The sequence below is a fragment of the Staurois parvus genome, unplaced genomic scaffold, assembly GCF_062004578.1.
Source record: "Staurois parvus isolate SC_StPar_1 unplaced genomic scaffold, SC_StPar_1.0 ptg000845l, whole genome shotgun sequence".
In the NCBI taxonomy this organism is placed as follows: Eukaryota; Metazoa; Chordata; class Amphibia; order Anura; family Ranidae; genus Staurois; species Staurois parvus.
This window is the reverse complement of record NW_028318641.1, coordinates 3,017,432-3,039,962: the sequence shown is the minus strand read 5'-3', so window position 1 is coordinate 3,039,962 and position 22,531 is coordinate 3,017,432. Positions and strand designations below refer to the sequence as shown.

The following is a 22,531-nucleotide window of genomic DNA, read 5'->3' as shown; positions in this document are numbered from 1 at the left end:
AAAAAAGAAAAAAACAGGCATTCCCGACGAGGCAGAATCTCCTCCTGAGTGCCTGACAGCACCCGCTATACATGCTTCACCCTCAGGTCACTTTTCAGAGCATTGGCTAGTGTGAACCTATTCTGGATTTTTTCCTGATTTAGCCTTTTGTAGAACTTGCAGCCCTGCCACGTAAAGGGCATTGTGGTCCACAACCAATACAGAGAAGCTTACCTTCTACACATTGACCAGAGAGAATTGTTAGTCTTCCTAATTGTTCTTGGTTCTCCAGAATGTTCTATTATGTTCAGACTTCATCTTGGCTAATGTGCTGAAAAGTTTCACCCAGTCTGTATTTGTGTGTTTTTGGCGAGGAAGAGCTCCATTGTTCTATTAAAGGATTTTGATGGAAAATGAGGTGAAGTTCATTAACGTATCAAGACAGAATACCATTGTCTAATTTTGGTGTTCTAGTACTTTCCTCGGTTTGTGAACGTGTCTAAAGATGTGATCACAGCAGAAATCCACCATGTCACACATACTTCAAGGGCCAGCAAGGTCATACACGTGTGGACGGCTTTGGAGGCACCAAGGTCAAACTCCGCTGGAGCCAGTATTCCATAGATGCCAGAAGGCAGTTGTATTACTTCAGATGAATGTGCCGTGTCATCCAACACTTCGGGGGCCACGTGTCTCAAGGTGACATTAGAAGTCCTTTTGTCCCATTTGGAGACATTTTCCTTCACTTCCTTTCATAAGACACCAAAAAAGGAGATCTTTTCTTAAAGCGTAACTCCTTTTAACCACTTGCCAACGAGCTATAGCTGAATGATGGCTACAGTGTGGCTTGTCCAGTTCTGGGAGGGCGCTATATGACATCTTCCCAGAACGTGCCCTCCCGTGCGCCCCAGGCGCTCTTCGTGATCGCCGTGCCCTATGGACACAGCTGATCACATGATGAGGTAAATGGCTAATCACAGCGGCCTTTTACCACGTGATCAGCTGTGTCCAATGACAGAGCAGATCACTGGGTAAATACAATTGGCGGTTATCAGCAGCACTTTCCTCACATTGTCGCAGCGTGCGGAAAGTACTGCTGATAACCCGCAAATGACACAGGACATCTGCACCGATCATCAGGGCACTGATGATCAGTGCCCAGCAGTGCTGTCAGTTAGCACCGTCCATCAGTGCCTCCTCATCAGTGCCCACCAGTGCCACATCATCAGTGCAGCCTCTCAGTGCCTATCCGTGCCACCTTATCAGTGCCCATCATTGCTGCATATCAGTGCCTTCTCATCAATGCCCACCAGTGCCTATCCATGCCACCTTATCAGTGCCCATCATTGCATATCAGTGCCTCCTCATCAATGCCCACCAGTGCCACATAATCAGTGCAGCCTCTCAGTGCCTATCCATGCCACCTTATCAATGCCCATCATTGCTGCATATCAGTGCCTTCTCATCAATGCCCACCAGTGCCACATCATCAGTGCAGCCTATCCGTGCCTATCTGTGCCAACTTATTAGTGCCCATCATTACTACATATCAGTGCTGCATCATCAGTGCCTTCTCATCAATGCCCACCAGTGCCACATCATCAGTGCAGCCTACCTGTGCCACCTTATCAGTGCACATCATTGCTGCATATCAGTGCCTTCTCATCAATGCCCACCAGTGCCGCATCATCAGTGCATCCTATCAATGCCTATCCATGCCACCTCATCAGTGCCCATCCATGCTACCTATCAGTGCAGCCTCATCAATGCACATCCGTGAAGGAGAAATATTACCTGTTTGCAAAATTTTATATTAAAACAAAAAAAACATTTTTTTTTCAAATTTTTTGCTCTTTTTTTTTTTTTGTTTTATAGTGCAAAATATAAAACACCCAGTGGCAATTAAATACCACCAAAAGAAAGCTTTATTTCTGTGAAAAAAAGGACAAAAATTTCCTATGGGTACAATGTTGCATGACCGCGCAATTGTCATTCAAAATGTGACAGCGCTGAAAGCTGAAAATTGGCCTGGGCAGGATGGGGGTAAAAGTGCCCAGTAGGCGAGTGGTTAAAGGGACTTCTCTTTTAAAAGAAAGCTAATGCAGCCGCCACATCTAAGGCCCGGTTAGCAGCAATATTCTACATCTCGGGTTTAATACGGCTTTGAAACGCACGAGATTAGATCATGTTATAGCACTTTATAACACTGTGTGCTGCGGCCGCCTATGAAGCAACTTGTGGAGTAGAGTTGGCTGCAGTGACTTGGCATGGTATAACAGAGCTCTGGGCAAGATTTGACAATCATTAAAATCTGTGGTGCATGTTACAACACAGATTGGAGAATACGAAAACAAGTAATAAGCTGTATTACACTGCTGGCTTTGTTTATGTAAATGAACATTATGTACTGAAATGTCACATTCTATTCAGCAGGATCTCCGGTGACAGCCGTGATGGGTTTCTGCTGCTTCGTTAGCTAGCAGTTGTTGAATCCTGATTTTGATGAATGTGTATAAAAATGAAAAGTGTTAAATGAATGTCATGGCTTTTTTTTTTTTTTTTTTTTTTAATGTGTAAAGAAATTGGCACCCTGTCTTCCTGTAAGTAGTGTGAGATTTAGAACCCTTTTAGGGCCTCGCTGAATATCGAAAACGATTCGGCGCTGCTAACGTAATTCACAGTGAAGCTGCGAGACTGAGCTATACCTGCCTAATGACTTTGGATGACTGTCCAATGAAATGCATTGGGGGATTTAGTCCTCATGCACACGGGATGTTTTTACAGCGGCTGTTTTTGGCTTTTGGCGGTTTTTTCTACAGCCAGTGACCCCCCAGCATGTTATCCTATGTGTCCATACACACACAGGCTTTAACCCCCATGGAGGTATTCCCGAGTGTAGCTCGGGGTAAAGTTTCAGCACCACAAGCAGTAACCCCGAGCTACACTCAGGAATACACTGCAGCGTTGCTCCAGGATCTGTTCTTCACTTACCTTGTCCTGCGCTCCCGCGATGTCCCCCCTGCAGTGTCCCCTGTAATGTCCTCCAGCTGATGCCAGCATCTGTCTTCCAGGTTCCATTCCCTGCGACGCGGGACGTCAAAAAATGTCAAAGTGACATTCACTAAATACACTAAAATCACATAGTATAACATTCCTGTATCAAACCATTTCACATACATTTTGTCCCGAGTGCTTTGTCCGGCGCCCTGCCTGCATTTTTACTGTTCTTTCTGCCTGGAAACTGAGAAACGTCCATGGCGTCCAAAAAGCGTCCCTTTAGGTCAAAAGCGGTTTTAGACCGGCTAGAGAACAGCGATAGTAAATCAGAACCAATTGCAGAATTGAGTGATAATGATTTGTGGGGGAAATTCGTCATCAGACACTGAAAACGATTCTGCGACTTTACTCAGTGATATGCGATCTTGGCGCTATATTTAAAATTTCAGTGTTTTTGGTTTGATTATATTGTTGAATTAAATGTATTATATTATTTTTTATGATTATTAAATTATAATTTATGATTTTGTGTTTCAAATTTTATCTTACCCGGGATGTTTACTAGACTCTTGTTCGGACAGATTGCAGTGAGTTATTCCTAAGAATTACAGGCCTATAATAAAAAACGACATATTTTCATGCAAAAAAATGTACCGTTTTGAGCACAGAAATACTGACATCAGAACGCTAGGGAGGCTAATCGGCATTTTTTTTGGCAGGGGCGTTTTTTTGCTGGAAAAAAAAACAGAACTAGTGGGTGTCTAGAGGAGTTGTTTAGCTGTAAAAAGCTTGAACACTGAAAAACGTGGTAAAACGTGGCAAACCAACGTTTTTGTACTTCTGTATTTTTTTTAACAAAAAAAAGGTTGAAAAATGCAGCTAAACACTAATGCAAAAACGTTGAAAAACTTGCATTTTTAATGTGACTTTACACAGCTAACGCTACCAGCGTTCTTAAAACGCCCCATGTGCATGGAGCCTTACTGAGCCGTGGTTCGCACTGATGCGGTGTGGAATTTGCAGCATTTTCTGTGTGAATTCCGCACCGCATCAGAATCGCCCCCCGTTCATGCGAACTGCTGCAGGTGTGTATGTTAAGTTAACAGCACCCCAAAAGAGGTCCGCGAAACGCGGTGCGATGTGCAGAATCAGATCACATAGGTGTGAATACCCAATGCAATCCGATTCTAGTGCGGACCCAAAAAATGGTCCTGCACCTTTTTTGGTGCGATTCGAGCCATACATAATGTACGGCTCCAATCGCACTGCACACAAATCACATGTGATTTGCACAGGAATGCGGTGCGGTACCTGTGTGAATCATATGCGATATACCGCACCGCATTAGTGTGAACCCAGGCTAAAACTGGAGGGTGCAAAATCTGGTGCAGCTGTGCATAGTAGCCAATCAGCTTCCAGGTTTTATTGTCAAAGCTTCATTGAACAAGCTGAAGTTGAAGCTGATTGGATGTCGTGCACAGCTGAAGGAATAGAGGAGAGCACAAGGTGAGTGTGAGAAAAAAAAGATAACACTTTATTCAATGGGAAAAGCCTGTGGACAGCTGTGGTGGTCGATGTGGTTCAGCTTTCTCCAGTGTGGATAGACTGATCAATAAATATATAAAGTGCAGCGCTAAATCATAGGAATGGCATCAAACAAAAAAGTTTGTTCAGATAATTCATGTAATAGTGGCCAAATAATAACACAGCTATATCAGATCCAGAAGAACTCGTTGAAGTAATGATAGAAATGCTCACTCACCGACCGCGCATAGGAAATGCACATTGAAATGTAAAGATCAGCGGGTGCCGTTCTCCTAAAGGATAGGTATCATCTAATGGTGGTGGACTCAACTCGGAGGACCTCTTTAGGATCGGGTTGTGTTAACCGGATGACTGTTCCCTCCTCTGGATACTGTATGCAGTGAAGGCTGTGTGTTGATCTAATACCCCCTCAGATAGACTGATTGCAGCTGCAAGGTATAGGTGGGGAGCTGCTCACGGATGGATATCGGCGGCGTCTCTCCCCCTCAGCTCGGGTTCACACTACAGCAGCGGTAAATCCCATGTGATTCGCACAGGAACCGCACAGCATTCCTGTACAAATCACATACATTTTGTATGGCTCTATTCGCACCGCACCTGCACCAAAAACGTGCAGGACCCTTTTTTGGGTCCGCACTAGAATCAGATGGCATGGGTATTCAAACCTATATGATCCAATCCTGCACATCGCACTGCGTTTTGTGGACCGATGTTGGGTTGTTAACATATACACCCGCAGCGGTTTGTATGAACGGGGTGTGATTGTGACGTGGTGCGGAATTCACACTGAAAATGCTACGAATTGCGCACCGCATCAGTGTGAACCCGGGCTCACTCCTGCAAACTCTGGACAGCTGCACCAGATTCTGAGTGCTCCAGTTTTGGCAAATCCCCCCTATTGTGTCAGTAGGGCTGAAAAAATGATCTTGTCTTGATGGAGATGACCACTGGTGTAATTGTGTAATTACCCCCCCCCCCCCTTTTTCTTTAACTTTTTAAGCTGGCCATATACTACAGGAATTTTGGGCAGTTCCAGATCAATTGGACAACATTTGATCAGCTATGCAGAAAATTGCAGTTTGATGCAGCCTCTGATGGGGTATTTTGTTTTTTTAAATGGTTGTAAACCTCTGAAAGGAAGAATGAACAAAGCACATCCTTCTGTAGTGTGTACGGGCCTCAATCCAGACCTGATTTCTGTCTGCTCTCTCATTCCTCTGCTATCTGCATGAGTCGCTTCTGAAAGCAAGCAATCCTGGGGGGGCACCCCCCCAGCACACAGCACATCATTGATAACCTCAGCTGTGTATGTTTCTCTATGGCTGGCCATACATTATACAATTTGTTTTGTACATTTTCCCTTCAGATTTACCAAAAACCATATAATATGAGATAAGACCTAAACACTCCTTCTGGAGCTGAGTAATGCTGTGTAAATTCTGGACTCTGGCTGGATGTAGAGAAGAGAGGGCTCCAAATAAACAGGTACAACTTATATAGAAGGATTTGTTTAATCTCCGTGTATCACCTGAGGCCAGTCACTTCACTAGGTATGTGTTTACAGCCACAGTAAAGCAGAGTCCCTGTCACACTGTATAATAAACAAAAGTCAGCAGCTGCAAAAATTGTAGTTGCCGACTATTAAAATCAGCCACTCACCTGTCCCTCGATCCCGCGGTGTCCTCTCCACAGCCTGGTTCACCGGCCGTCCGATGTCCCTGGCGCTGGCATCGTTAGTGCGGGCACCCGGCTGTGACAGTTTGCTGCCTGCTGCTCATGCGCAAGTAGCACTGCGCTCCCTGAATGGTCCCGTAGTCTTCTGGGCCCTGTTGATTGTTGTGAGGGATGGGGGGAGGACGACTTTCACCTCCGCTCGCATAGGCGATCGCAGCAGAAGTGGGAGCGGGTACCTGTCAATTTCAGGCACCCACTCCCCAAAGGTGCCAATCCTTAATGGGGAATGGTGAACCAGTCCTTAAAGAGGAACTTCCCCTTTTAAAGTGGTTCTAAGTGTATTCTATACACCTGAGCCCCCTCTGAACCAGCGATGTTTTATTGACTGAGACAGCAGCCTGTTGGCTCCAGCAATTGTCAGTCACAGCCAGTCAACCAATGAGGAGAGATCGTGGCGGGGGGAGCCACTGCTCTGTCTCTTATGGATGCATTGACCAGTGGCTTGGGGACGAGCATGCAGTGGTGGCCCTAGGGTGAGCTGCTTACCCTGGGGGCACTGCATGAGGGGGAGGAGCCAAGAGTGCCGGAGGGGACCTAAAAAGAAGAGGATCTGCACTGCTCTGATACTTGGGGATTGGGGGGGGGGGTGATATATGGGCAGAGCTGGCCAATTGGCATCATTCTCCTAGATTGTAAGCTCCAAGGAGCCCTCCAACCCCTCGTGTATCACATTGTATTGTTATTGTACTGTCTCATGTATTGTCCCCCTTTGTAATGTACAGCGCTGAGCAAACTGTTGGCGCTATATAAACACTGTATAATAATAATAATTCTCCAGTTTTTCTGTTACTCTTCATTTGCCTCTACAAGACTGATAACACTGTTCAACAGGTAAAAAGTTTTGGGCATAAAATTAGCTAATCTTACATAATTTTGGGGTGCTGCAAACGAAAATGACCCTAAAAAATGTTGATTGGCTCTAGTTTCCATGATATATTCACCCATCTAATGACGTAAGCCATTCAAAATTATGATGCAACTTCAGCTGCATATTGCGCAATTGATACTGGTGACCAATAGAAAATTGCATGTATACTGAGATGATGCAATATTAGCCTTTAATTGCATCACTTCACTGCATAAAAGCTGCAGTATCTGTAGCTGATTGTAGTTGGACAGCGTCTTTACATTTCGTTTTATGCTTATATAGGCTACTCAGTAATGCCTCGAACTTGTGTGAATAAAGCAGATCATTTCTGCTATATCTGCGGTGAAATAACTTTTATCTCACAAAAAAGGAGGATAACAGGAATGATTAAGAAAGCCTACAACTTGTATTTTGGCTGCAAGATAGGAGACCAGGACAAGAGCTGGGCACCACATATATGCTGCAATTCTTGTGGGACGGCACTGGAGCAATGGTTGAATGAAAAAAAGGCATCTATGCCTTTCGCTGTGCCAATGATTTGGAGAGAGCCAACAGATCATGTTAGTAATTGTTACTTTTGTATGGTGCCTCCAATTGTAAAAGGGCTAAATAAGAAGAAAAAGTTATCTGTGCACTATCCAAATATTCCATCGGCAATACGTCCAGTTCCTCATGGAGAGGGGCTGCCAATTCCTAAAGCACCAGAATCCTTCGTGGTTGAGTCAAGTGAGGAAGAACCTGAAGCGTGTAGTCACGTGCAGTTGTAAGAGATAGCCCTTTCCTCGAATACAAGAGAAAAGCCAAGAGAAGCAAAACCGACACAAACTGAAGACAAAACTAGTGAGAATCCTAAGTATTAAAATGATTCAACTTAGCTTATGGCTATAATTTTTCTTGGTAATCCTATGCAATATATTATGCCATTTAGGCTTTGTTATGTAGTCAATATCACTTGCTTTATATTTGTGGAAAGACATCTATCTATATAATTATTGTGCATTATGTAGTCATTACGCCTATAGTAGAAAACTTTCCGTTTACAGAAAAACTAGAGCCAATTGACAAATTTCATTGTTATATTTGAACTCAGAATGTGAAATTCATTAAGAAATGGATCCTTTTGTTTCCAAAACTGGCAAAAAATAAAAATTTGTTGAACAGTGTAACCTACATTTTCTTTAATGTAACCTTTCACGATTGGCCTCCTTTGATTTGCATAATCCCAAGAAATTAAAAATGTTGGCATGTATTTAAGACTTTCGGGCTGCATTCACATATGTGCAATGCGCTTTTTGATTATTTTTTTTGGGGGGGGGGGGGGGTGTTTTGAGCTATTTTTTTTTATGCACACTTTTGAGCGCTTTTTTCATTTTTGTACAGCCTTTTTAAATCTTTGAGTTTTTTTTTATTAGTCAATAGAGAAAATGATCATGTTTCATCAATTGTTGCTATATTTTTCAACTTTTTTTCATCACCTTTTAGTTATTTTATTATTTACAATTATTTTTTTATTAGGGGTTCATTTAGGCCCCTTTCACACTGACGGTCCGATCGGGTCCGCCTGCCGGTTTTTCAGGCGGACCCGATCGGACCTGCCGGCATCCAGTCCGATCTTGTATGTCAAAAACGGATGGGAATCTGTTCCACATCCGTCTGGTGGATCGAATTGGATGGAAAAAGACAGGCGGTCCATTTCCATCCGACCGCCCCATAGAAGACAGCGGGCTTTGTCTGTGTCTACTCTGCAGCAGCGGAGCCGACACAGACCTGTTATCCTCCTGCTCAGCGTGGATCAGAGAGCAGGCAGATCCGCTGATGTGTCCACCCTGTCTAAAAGGGGTCTTATTATTATTATTAATATTATTTTGTATATTTATTATTTTATTGATTTTCTTAATTATTCTTTATTTTTATTTTTTTATATGTATTTATTACTATAAAAAATTTTTGGGGGGGGGTTAGGCCTAGGGGTAAAGGCTTGGGGGTTAATTTTAGTAATTATTTTATTTATGTACTAATATTTTATGTACAGTGGGGATCGAAAGTTTGGGCACCCCAGCTAAAAATTTGTATTAATGTGCATAAAGAAGCCAAGGAAAGATGGAAAAATCTCCAAAAGGCATCAAATTACAGATTAGACATTCTTATAATATGTCAACAAAAGTTAGATTTTATTTCCATCATTTACACTTTCAAAATAACAGAAAACAAAAAAATGGCATCTGCAAAAGTTTGGGCACCCTGCAGAATTTATAGCATGCACTGCCCCCTTTGCAAAGCTGAGACCTGCCAGTGTCATGGATTGTTCTCAATCATCGTCTGGGAAGACCAGGTGATGTCAATCTCAAAGGTTTTAAATGCCCAGACTCATCTGACCTTGCCCCAACAATCAGCACCATGGGTTCTTCTAAGCAGTTGTCTAGAAAACTGAAACTGAAAATAGTTCTTTATGCACATTAATACAAATTTTTAGCTGGGGTGCCCAAACGTTCGACCCCCACTGTATTTCCTTTATTATTTTTATTACTGTATTTGAACAGAATATGTTTGAAGAAGCTCACAAAATGCACAAATCACGCATTTCAATGCATTTCTATGGGGGGATAAATGCTTAAACACACCAATCTGCCCGAACCGAGTGACAAAAGCAGCTCCAAAACCTTCCTGAACTTCAGGCCTTTAGCTTCACTTGACTTGGAGTAGAGAAGTGAACCGGCTCCATCGAGAATAATTGATTTTTTTTTTTTGTTTGTTTGTTTTTCTCCTCCTCCTGCATTTTGGCGCTTCAAGCTACAAAGCGCTCAGGTGTGAATGGGGCCTCGGAGTGACGGAGACAACCATTTTCTTAGAGTGTTTAGCAGTTTATTGCTGAGATGAATAGGAGCTGGTCTTTGATTCATTGATCTGGATCCTAGGAATTTATACCCATAAATGATCAATTGTAGGGAGTAATGTGAAGTAGGACCCCCCCCCCTCCATGTGTGCTGGCCGATCCTGAGATGATACAGATACCATTGGCTGAAATTCCTTCATTCTTTCCGAACCCCCAATGGTTGTGTTTACCTTTTACAGTCTACAGATGGCTTTGTTCTCTGTTTGTGCAGTTGGTCATCCGCATTGGTGTTGGGAGTTATTGGGACCACTCAGGTATTTACTGAAGTTCTCTCTGAGTTTGTTGCCATCTCTGGCTTGGATCCGGCTTCCTTTGGAGCTATTGGAGTTGGGTTACCATGAAGAAAACACCAGCTGCAATGTGCTTTGACGGAGAAGTGTTTGACCTCTCGTGACATTGAGTCTGTTACTTTCTCCAAGTGTTCATGGCACCTCATTCCTAAATGTCACTGGACACAATCTCTGGTTTAAATGAGCAGTCCTTAAAATGCAGCTGACACCTATGTATTCATGAAACATTGATTCCCAGGCAAATGCAATGGAGATTCTATAACCACCAACAAGAGCGTCATGCGTGTAATATGTCCTTTTACCACTGACAGGGGTGCGACCAAAAAAAAAAACTGCTTAAAACACTTAGTCATACTAAAGCTTAAAGCGTTTTTGTTTTTTACCTTCATGCTAGTGGTGCACTGATATATCGGCCGCTGAAAATTAATGTCCGGTAACAGGGTTATCAGCGTTCTGATAGGAAAACAAAAGGTGCCGATTTAATAATCCATTTCAATGCAAAATCATGTTCCAGTGACTTCAGTGCAAAGTCGCGTCCTATTGACTTCAATGCAGAAATCCCCCGTTGACTTCAATGCAAAATCGCGTTATTGATTTCAATGCAAAATCAGATCCCTTTGACTTTAATGCAAAGTCTCCTCCCGTTGATGTCAATCAATGCAAAGTTGCCTTCCATTGACTTCAATGCAAAAGTGCCTCTATTTATGTTTTATGTATTTTTTTTAATCTTAATGCTAGCGGTACACTGATATATCGCCGCCGAAAATTAATGTCCGATAATAGGGTTATCAGCGTTGTGATAGGAAAAAAAAAAAAGGTGCCGATAATAATTGATTTCAATGCAAAATCACGTTCCAGTGACTTCAGTGCAAAATCACGTCCTATTGACTTCAATGCAAACATTCCCCCTGTTGACTTCAATGCAAAATCACATTATTGATTTCAGTGCAAAATCAGGTCCCGTTGAGTTCAATGCAAAATCGCTTCCCGTTGCTTTAATGCAAAGTCTCCTCCTGTTGACATCAATCAATGCAAAGTTGCCTTCCGTTGACTTCAATGCAAAAGCGCCTCTATTTGTTTTTTTACCTTAATGCTAGTGGTGCACTGATATATTGCCGCCGAAAATGAATGTCCGATAATAGGGTTATCAGCGTTCTGATAAGAAAAAAAAAGGTGCCGATAATAATTGCTTTCAATACAAAATCATGTTTCATTGACTTCAATGCAAAGTCGCGTCCTCTTGACTTCAATGCAAACCCCCCCCCCCCCCCCCCCCCCCCGTTGACTTCAATGCAAAATTGCGTTATTGATTTCAATGCAAAATCGAGTCCCTTTTGACTTCAATGCAAAATCAGGTCCCTTTTGACTTCAATGAAAAATCAGGTCTCGTTGACTTCAATGCAAAATCACTTCCCGTTGACTTCAATGCAAAGTCGCCTCCTGTTGATGTCAATCAATGCAAAGTTGCCTTCCGTTGACTTCAATGCAAAAACAACTCCTTTTTTTTTTTTCTATTTTATATATATTTAATTTTTATTTTCTGGCCAATTTTTGTGTTACTTTCAATAAAAGTTATTTTCCGTACTGGATTGTATTTTTTAAATTCATATTCATTCAAATTCATGATATTAATGGAAAAGTCAAATAAATATATATATATATATATATATATATTTAAAAAAAAACACTTTTTTGGCAGCGTGCACCCTGAATTTGCGTTTTTGTTTCGGTTCAGAATTCTCATTTCGGTGCATTACCGTAAAAAACGTTTTCTATTTCTCTGTATGTCATCCAGCCCTCTGATCTGCTCTGTCACTGCGTACAGCGGGATTTCATCAGCAGGTCTCGAACAGTGATTTATAGGTGAGACCAGCTGATCAGCTGTTGCCAATCACAGCAGAGTCCTGTGTTGTGTAATTTTTGTTTTTTTAATAAAATGCTTTTTTTATTGAATTTTGCATATGTAAAGACATACAGCTTCAACGATAAAATAACAGACGACAACCGGCAGCCTTGCAGACCGTAACCATAAAGAGTAACAACTCTAAACACAGTACCGTTCAATACAACCCTCCCCACCCCCCAACCGGCAAGATAATGGCAGTACAGGATGTCACAGCCTCCATGGGCCACAAGACAGTTGTCTATTACATTCCTCCAGATGGTACTGTTGGCAAAATAGTGTGTGTATATGTGTGTGTGTGTGTGTGTATGTATATGTATGTGTGTGTGTGTATATGTATGTGTGTGTGTGTATATGTATATGTGTGTGTGTGTGTGTATGTATATGTATGTGTGTGTGTATGTGTATATGTATGTGTGTGTGTATGTATATGTATGTGTGTGTGTGTATATATGTGTGTGTGTGTATATATGTATATATATATATATATGTGTTTTTCCCAACTTATAATATATTGCAGTTCCTACAAGCAGGTGACAACTGTTTCATTTACAAGGCAATGTACATGGTTTAAAATTGTAAAAGGACTGTTTCAAGAACTGTATAGGATTTTAGTGATCTATAAACCCAGTCCAGCCACTTTTAATAATAATCTGTATAATATGCCACAAAACTCTGGAAACATGAATGTACAATATCTGTACAGCACTGTGTAAATTGACAGTGATATACATACCTGAAAAAAAAAAAAATATATATATATATATATAATCTTTCTTGTATTCAGTGTGCAAAACATTTTGTGGTGTATTTTGTCACATTTGCCATCCATTTGTGGTATATGTGTGTTATTTTTTATTTTTTCCACACTGAGTTTCATTTATGTGCTTTTTACTGGCAATAAAATGCAGCATGATCTACTTCTCTCTCTCTCTCTCTCTCTAACTAGGTTTATTGAAATACATTTATTTTCCTTGCATATACGTTCATACTGCATTAAAAAAAAATGTTTGACTGCAAATGGTGTAAATGAGCTCTAACGCTGGCCATGCACCGTTTTATTTGAAATTTTCATTTTATGGACATTCATATGATATTCTAATTGTTAGTGCCGTCAAATAGCGTTCATTTTTGACCACAGCGATGAGAACATTTAGAAGCAGTAGGATGAATGTTTTTTTTTGTTTTTTTTTTTTGTTTTTCAGGGTTATATAGTCGGGTTAGAAAAAAAAAAAAAGACACAAGTCCATCTAGTTCAACCAAAAGGGGGGGGGGGGGAGAATAAATCGAAAAATGTTTGGGAAGGTCCATTTAGTTCCAAAATTGATCTTTTTTTTATTTATTTAAATATTTATTCTTTTTACATATATGAGAATAATGATGGAACATGTATTTTATAACATAGAAAACCATCAGTTATATCCCCTGCTATCATTATTCCCATTACCCCCCCTCCACCCATCTAATGCCCCCCCCCCCCCCAAAAAAAAAAAAAAAAAAAAAAAAAAACACCCACTCTGCATCTCTCCATTTCATCTTTTCCTAAATAAGGGGTACTTTCACATATCCCACTCTACTGCTTCATGTATTTCACCTTGGGCTCAAAATCTTCCCATTTTCCCCACCTCCTGTAATATGACCCCATCTTGTCTTCTTGCATATAATACAATTTCTCCATCCTACATATCTGATTAACTCTTTCCGCCCAATCCTCTTCTCTCGGCACCTCTGAGCTATGCCAAAACTTAGGTATCCGACCCTTTGCCGCATTTAGATAATACCATATACTCGAATCCTTGTATTTGTTCACTGATAGCTCTGTACCTTGTAACAAACACAACTCTGGATCCAATCCCATCTTTATCCCACAGATTATCCCAATTAAGCGAACCATTGTCTCCCAAAAACCTTGAATCTTTGGGCACTCCCACCATATGTGGTATAACGTACCTATCTTTCCACACCCCCGCCAACACTCTGATCTGAATCGATGTCATTCAGGTAAATGCTTGCTTATAGCAAACTAATTCTTTGCTATAAGCAAATTGTGTAAAAAAAAAAAAAAAAATACTGATCACTTCCCCAAAGTAGTACAATGTTACTATGGTAACATTGTACTACTTTGGTCATAGTAAAATATGAAAAAAAATCTTTAAAGTAATAAAAAATTAAAATTAAAAACCATAAAATAAAAAAATATATATATATTTTTTCCTACTGTCACCAGTCAGTGTCCCTGATCACCGCCATGCCAGTTATGTGATGACGCTGTACTGCACTGGTGACAGTATGTAAAAAAAAAAAAATAGTGAAAATAATTTTTTACATTTTTTCATTTTCCGAAAAATTACTTCAAAAAACTCGCAATGCCTCTTATGAAGTACGTCGGACTGTCTACTCTGCAAAAAGGGGTCATTTGGGGGATATCTGTACTGTTCAGACATTCTTGGACCTCAAGAAATTAGATTGGCTGTCAGTACTTCAGGATTGATCAATATTCAGATCTATACCATCGTTTGTGAACTCTATAACTTTCCTACAAACTAAATAATACATCCTAATTTGGGTTATTTTCACCAAAGACATGTAGCAGAATACACCTCGGCCTAAATTTATGAAGAACAATTATTTATTTGTAAACTTTTATAACAGAAACAAAGAAAAACGTGTTTTGTTTTTTTTTTCAAAATGTTTGGATTTTTTTGTTAATTTAGCAAAAAATAAAAACCCCAGCGGTGATTAAATACCACCAAAAGAAAGCTCTAGTTGTGTGAAGAAAATGATAACATTTTAGTTTGGGTACAATGTTGTATGACCGCGCAATTGTCATTCAAAGTGTGAGAGCGCTGAAACCTGAAAAATTGGCCTGGGCAGGAAGGGGGAAAATTGCCCGGTATTGAAATGGTTAAAAGCAAATTAAATTTTTTATCACATGACCCCCAGGCCAGTTCTAACTTTTTCTCTCATGCATGTAAAAACCTGTATTTTTTTTATTTTGCTAGAAATTTACTAAGAACTCCCAAATATTATGTTTTTTTTTTTTTTCAGCAGTGACCCTAGAGAATAAAATGGTGGGTGTTGCAATTTGTCACACAATATTTGTGCAGCTTTTTTTCAAATGCTATTTTTTGGGGGGGAAAATACACTTTAGGGAATTTTAGTAAACACAATATAATACCCTTTTTTTTTTTTTTTTTTTTTTATGTAAAAGATGTTACACAAAGTAAATGGATACAAAACATGTCTCGCTTTAAAATTTTGCACGCCTGTGGAAGTGTGACAAATTAATAATTTATCCATAGGTAACACTTTAATCTGGCAACCTATAAATGCGTTTAGAGTTAGGCTCCCTTCACCAATTTTTTTTGTACTTTTTTGCAGAAACGCACAGCAGTCCATGTAACATGGTTTCCTATGGAACATGTTCACATCTATGCTTTTTTTTTTTTTTTTTAGTTGCGTTTTTGGAAAGGGTCAGGGATTTTTTGAAAAGCAAAAACCAGCATTTTTGCTACAATAGAGTTCAGTGGAGAATATGCTGACATGCATGGTAGTGCTTTTTTGCCGTGATTTTGCTGCGTTTTGCATTTTTATTCTGCCCAGCAAAAAAAAAAAAATTCCACCGTAAAAAAAAAAAAAAAAGCTGAACAAAACACAAATTGCGGCAAAAACACAAAACGAACCGCACTGCAAAACGGACAAAAAAGCAAATTGCATAGGTGTGAACAGAGCCTTAGGCCTGGTTCACATATGTGCAGGTGGTGCGGTTTCGGATCCACACAAAAGAGGATTGCGGACCCGCGGGCGGGTGCCACTAGTTCTAATGGCACGCCGCCCGCACTGGAAATCGCAACCGTACTGGGAACCTTGGCTGCGTTTTCAGAAGAAGTGCAGGGACTTCTTCCCTGCGTGTCACGGGGCACAGGAGTCCATTCAAATGAATGGGATCTCATGCCCGTGCAAAACGCATAGATGTGAACCGGGGCTTACACAAGGAGCTATTGCTGTTGCCCTGATGTTGCGGTGATGCCTCCTCACGTGTGAAGTCCGATCTCCGTTTACATGTGTGTGGTACTGACGTGCGCATAAGCGGGGGGGGGGGGGGGGATTGGGACGCAGTAATTTTTTTTTTTTTTATTTTTTATTTATTTTATTATTTGGTTTGAACTGATTTTTTATACTGTCCCTTTTTATTTTATTTTTTGATCAACTTTATTGCTATTCCAAGGGATGAACAACATCTCTTGCGATCGCACGGGCCATGGCAGGTCCTCTTTATGGAGAAATCTAGGGTCTGTGAGACCCCATCTATCTCTCTGGCCTCCAAAGCAACCGATCAAATCGAAATTGCGTGGAACTGCAGCACCATGGAGTTTGGTGCATAAAAATGATGATTTTAAAAATCGTCCCCATTTTAGCGCGCTCCATGCCCATAGGGCAGTTCATATATATTAATGCCCTAAAATATGAAATGCGCAAAAAAGCACCCTCGGCCGCACCTCACGGTTGTCACGCTGTCCTGGGCTGTAACGCCTTTCTGTACATGTGTGGTGGGTACACGTCAGATAACACATATCTGGTACAGATGCAGTTTTGTAGCGATCAGCTTCTGTGCGCCGCAAAGTACACGCGTTCCATGTTGTGCGCGTTCCATGTTGTGCGCTTTCCATGTTGTGCGCGTTCCATGTTGTGCGCGTTCCATGTTCTCCATCACAAGGCAGACCTGTGATCAGTCCCATCTTACAACTTCTACACTCTTCATCCTCGTTTTCACGTCGTGGATCCAGCAACAGATTTGCATCTGTTTCTCTCTTTAGTGTTTTTTACAAAGAATTTCGACACATCAAAGGGAATGCTGAAGGCCGACGACTTCCTACTTCCAAGCACTGTCTTTGCTGATGCAGGTGAAATGAAAGACGTCAGTCAGTGCTATCTCAGCTGTTACTGGCCAACCATCAATATTCATTGCTTCAGCTGCTATTGCTTCTCAAATGGGAATCCGAGGGAGCCGAGAGTAGAGGGGACGGCAGTGCACAGTGTGAGAAATGCTGGCTTCTCCGTCCTCCCCGACTGACAAACTTCCAACATTTGGACCTTAGTGGAGGCCGGAGACGGAGATCCTCGCTCAGTGCCGGGAGATGCTGCATGAAGCTGAGCTCTGATCAGTATGTATATGGACTACAATACCCTTCTTACATGTGATTGTAGATGGACTACAATACCCTTCTTACATGTGATTGTAGATGGACTACAATACCCCCCTTATATGTGATTGTATGCAATACCCTCTTTGTGGGACTGTATATGGGCTACAATACCCTTTTTATATGTGACTGTAAAGGGACTACACTACCCCCCCTCTTATATGTAATTGTAGGCAATACCCTTTTTATATGTGCCTGTATATGAACTACAATATCCTTCTTTTATATGTAGACTACAATACACTCCTTATATATGACTGTATATGGACTACAGTACCCTTCTGTGTGAATATATATGGGCTACAATACTCTTCTTCTGTGTGACTGTATATGGACTACAATACCCTCCTTGTATATGACTGTATATGGACTACAATACCCCTCTTCTATGTCACTGTATATGGACTACAATACCCTTCTGTGTGACTGTACATGCGTAGTGTTGTATGTTCTGTACATGCATAGTATTGTATGTTCTGTACATGCGTAGTGTTGTATGCTCTGCACATGCGTAGTGTTGTATGTTCTCTACATGTGTAGTGTTGTATGTACTGTACGTGCCTAGTGTTTGTTCTGTACCTGCGTAGTATTGTATGTACTGTACGTGCGTAGTGTTGTATGTACTGTACGTGCGTAGTGTTGTATGTACTGTACGTGCGTAGTGTTGTATGTTCTGTACATGCGTAGTATTGTATGTACTGTACGTGCGTAGTGTTGTATGTTCTGTACACGCGTAGAGTTGTATGTTCTGTACACGCGTAGTGTTGTATGTTCTGTACACGCGTAGTGTTGTGTGCTCTGTACAAGCGTAGTGCGTAGGGTTGTGTGCTCTGTACAAGCGTAGTTTTGTATGTTTCTTATTTCTGCATTTTTCTATCATTTTTGTTTTACTTCTTCCTCGTCTTGCCATGTCGGTGATCAGTGACTAGTTCTGGGTAAACCTTGTCAGTGACACGCTGTGTATGAAGTAGTTTCTATAGCGTGTTGTATGCTGTATCTGCGGTTAGCTGGTTGGATCTAAAGAAATGAAACTTACACAGTCCCAGCTGAGAGTGTCGGTGCGGAACGCATAGATTGCATCTTCTGATCCAGTCCTGGGACTGGGCAATGGGAAGGAGTTATGGCTGTTGGCAGTGCACACTGTGCGATTTACAGCATTTATGTGATGGGAGAACACAGAAATCCGAAATCTAAAACCCAAAATGTCATTTATTGCAGTTTACCAGTTATTACAGGTAGTGTGTCTGCTTTGGATTTCTAACTTTTTTTTTTTTCTCCTTTTTATTTTCACTTAAGTCACATTTTATTTTCACAGTAAGTCTGTTCTAGTTAAACTTTAACTAAAAGTTTAACTTTTTTTTTTTTTTTTTTACACACCAAGCTGTCCAGCAAAAGTAGCTATTAAAAAGTTGAGATTAAAACCCACTTACCACTGACGGCCGCTTCCAATTATCAGCTTTTATTTCTTTATGTAAATCCTTTATCTCAAAAAGGAAAGCTGTTGCTGTAACTGCTTAAGGTGACTTTTTTTAAGCTCAAAAAACGCTGGTAGATAGCATTTTTTTTTTAGTAGCGTTTAGAAGCATTTTTGGAGCATGAGTGTTTTCTTAGCGGTTTTACAGTGCATGTAGAAAAAAAAAAAAGAAAAAGAAGCTGTTAGGAGCGTTTAGTTTAGCATTTAGCGGTTTCTTTTTTTTTTTTCCTGATTGAAGAATGCTCCAAAAAAAATTCTGCAAAAACAATTTTTTGTTTCTGCTCCTAGACACTGAAGCTCAAAAAACACTAATAGCCTCAAGTAGGATAAGGGTCCTTTTACACGGGTGTTCAGTTTTTTTCATCAGTTCAGTCACATTGTTTTTTTCAAAGAAAAAAACAGATCAGTTTACATCCGTTCTTTTGTTTTTTTATTAGTTTACATCGTTTTTTTTTTTATTATTATTATTATTAGTTTACATCCGTTTTTTTATTATCAGTTTACATCCATTTTTTTGTTTTTTTATTATCAGTTTACATCCATTTTTTTGTTTTTTTTATTATCAGTTTACATCCATTTTTTTGTTTTTTTTATTATCAGTTTACATCCATTTTTTTGTTTTTTTTTATTATCAGTTTACATCCATTTTTTTGTTTTTTTTATTATCAGTCTACATCCATTTTTTTGTTTTTTTAATTTTTAGTTTACATCCGGTTTCTTTGTTTTTTTATTATCAGTTTACATCCGTTTTTTTTTTTTTTTGTTTTGTTTTTTATTAGTTTACATCTGTGTTTTTTTTTTTTTTTTTTTTTTTATTATCAGTTTACATCCGTTTTTTTTTTTTTTTTTTATTAGTTTACATCTGTGTTTTTTTTTTTTTTTTTGGTTCATTTTTATCTGTTTTTCGAATGTTCTGTTTTTTTGTTACGGAAGAAAAATAGGATTTTCTTCCACTCAAAAAAAAAAAAAAACCTGGATGTTAACAGATACGGACATTAACGGATGATCATACGCTTGTTTATAGAAATAGACGGGTGTCCGTTTTTCTTCCGTAAATAGAAAGATGAAAACTGGACATACGGAACGCTTGTGTGAAAGAGGCCGAACCCTATTTAGCTTCTAGGAGTAGAAAAAAAAATGCTAACGGCTTCTAGGAGCTTAAAAAACCGCTAGTGTGCCTGGAGCCTAAATCGGGCTTGTTCCATAGTCCATGTGGTTGAAAAAAAGAGTCCATCCAGTTCAACCAAGATGACTGCGAATCTGGCCCAACACAAAATTGTAACGTTACTTAACCTCTTTACGCCGGCCGCACACAAATGTGCGGCCTCCCAGCGTCTGGGCCTAGACACCGAGCGGCCGCACATTTGCGTGCAATTGACAAAAAACATATGTGCTGAGAGCGCGCTCCAAGCACACATGTCCGGTACTCACGGTCTGCTCTTTCGATCGGTACCTTTCCCGATCATGTGACCGCCGTGATGACGTGTCACGGCAGTCACATGATCCCTATACCCTGCCCCACCTGTCCCAGCTTCTGAAACTCTTAAAGGGCTGGGAGGCGCCAGTGGGAAGGGGTTAAAAATGTTGATTTTTTTTTTTTTCTCTTCTTTCCATGTTTCTTACTTTTCTCTTTTCTGTTTTGTTTTCATGATATTTGCGCCGATTGTAATTTTCCTAGAGAACCATTCCATCAATATTTTATATACCTGTCGGACTTCCGTGAGAGTCCTGGGACTCGCGTACCAATGTGCATCCAGTGAGGCTCCATATTCAATTTTTCCTACCTTCTGTATGCAGATTTTGTGATTGTCTTTGGCCTTCGTTTGCTAATTCGTTGGTCTCTACTTGTCTACCATTTTTGCAAATTTAAAAAAAAAAAATTTTTTTTTTTTTAATGTATCACCTCCCGTCTGGCCATTGCATATAAACGGCCGGACACAGTGGAACACCGATCGTCGGATGGGACCTCTGTACGAGGTCCCGATCATGTGATCACTGATTGGCCAATCGGTGATCACATGAAGAGTAGTAAACAAGATGTCACTTCTGACATCATTGCTTACTACGTGTGAAATTTGTGAATGATCACAGAGGTCACATGGTACAGGGCTATTCACAACAGCCTTGTACCATGTGACAAGCTGTGACCAATCACAGCTCACACAGTATTTCTCAATGGCTGCAAGAATGCAGCCAGAGAGAAGGAAAAACTATTGCTTTTACAGCCTTTATGGGTGTAAAAACAATAAGTGTAAAAAAAAAAATCTTCATCACCCCCCCCACTAGTAGTACAGTGTCACCATTAGCAGAATACAGTTTGGCCTAAATTTCCGAAGAAAGATTATTTGCAAATTGTTATAACCGAATCTAAGAAAAACATGTTTTGTTTTTTTTTCCAAGATTTTCAGTATTTTTTCATTTATATAGCAAAAAGTAAAAAAAAACATAGTGGTGATCAAATACCACCAAAAGAAAGCACAGTGTTGCATGACAGCGCAACTACCAGTTAAAATAAAGCAGTGCTGAATAGCAAAAATATATCCTGGTTATGAAAACATACTGGAGGTCAAGTGGTTAAATAATAAGGTGAAGCTCTGCAGACTTCCGATCATCCAATCATGTGCAAGCAAAAAAACATATTTTTTTTTTTTGTATTTTCCTTGCATGTGATTGGATGCTCTGTGCTAATTGAAGTTTCACCTCATTCACTTCACAAAGGGAAAATCCCCCTGCAGCGCGAACAGCCTACTTTCAGTAAATCATCCCCTCGTGTTTCTGATCAGACGATGTGTTTGTGATGGACTGCATTGAATAATATGTAAAGCCAACATTTCATATTTCTGATCCGTGCCGGCTGTACCATGTACTGGTATGAAGACGTCTCCTGTTCTTTGTATAGCTTTATATATCCATCTGCATTCCTATTAAAAACTGACCACACTAGGCATGATGGCACATTGTGGTCCGTTTTCAGTGCTGGGAACTCAGCCTTCTCTCCTCCTCCCTTCCCCTGCTGAGTCATTCACTGGGAAGACCAGTGTAGTGCTGTTCCTTTTCCCCTAGCTTGTATGCAGCCGAGAACAGAAGGAATGTGAACACTTCTAAAAAAAAAAAAAAAAAAAAAAAAGGGGGGGGGGGTGTTTTTTAATGTTTTTTTTTTTAATTTTTTTTTTTTTTATATTTTTACACAAATGTTTTTGTGCTTTTGTGAGGCTTTACATATACTTTAACCTGTGGCATACGGCTTTGCCAGTCTTTTTTTTTTTTTTTTTTTTTAACCACGGAGCACCCCCCACTTATTTCTACAGCTCATGGGACATTAGTGTGAGCAGCAAGTTGTGGCTATAAGAATAAATAAAAAAAAAAATACAATGTGTTTACGTAGGTTATTTGATACCCAGGGCTGCTCTGTAGAAAGATTTATTTATTTTATAAAAACTAATAAGATGAAGGGGGGAAAAAATATATAATTTTACTTTTTTTTTTTTTTTTTTCTTTTTTTTCCGTACTGGCCAGAAAAGAAACTTGGAGCTTGAAAATTGCAGTGTTACTCACATTGGTGGTCAGTGGAAATGTCCCCCCCCCCTTCCCACATGAGTGGTCAGTGTAGTCTCCATTTACAGTGATGGTCAGTGTAGCACCCC

The 22,531-nt window shown here is 40.2% G+C and overlaps 1 protein-coding gene across 8 annotated transcripts in view; it reads left to right on the top strand.

Annotated features, from left to right (window-relative positions):
• The window catches only part of MEF2A (myocyte enhancer factor 2A), a 302,264-nt gene that overhangs the window by 61,874 nt on the left and 217,859 nt on the right, over positions 1-22,531 (top strand). The window contains exon 1 of one of the 8 annotated variants that reach the window (XM_089655536.1): positions 17,087-17,374. The exons of the other annotated variants lie outside the window; for them this stretch is intronic. The gene's annotated coding sequence lies outside the window, so the exon portion shown is untranslated. Of the gene's footprint in view, positions 1-17,086; positions 17,375-22,531 lie in introns of those variants that run through there. 8 annotated transcript variants of the gene reach the window in all.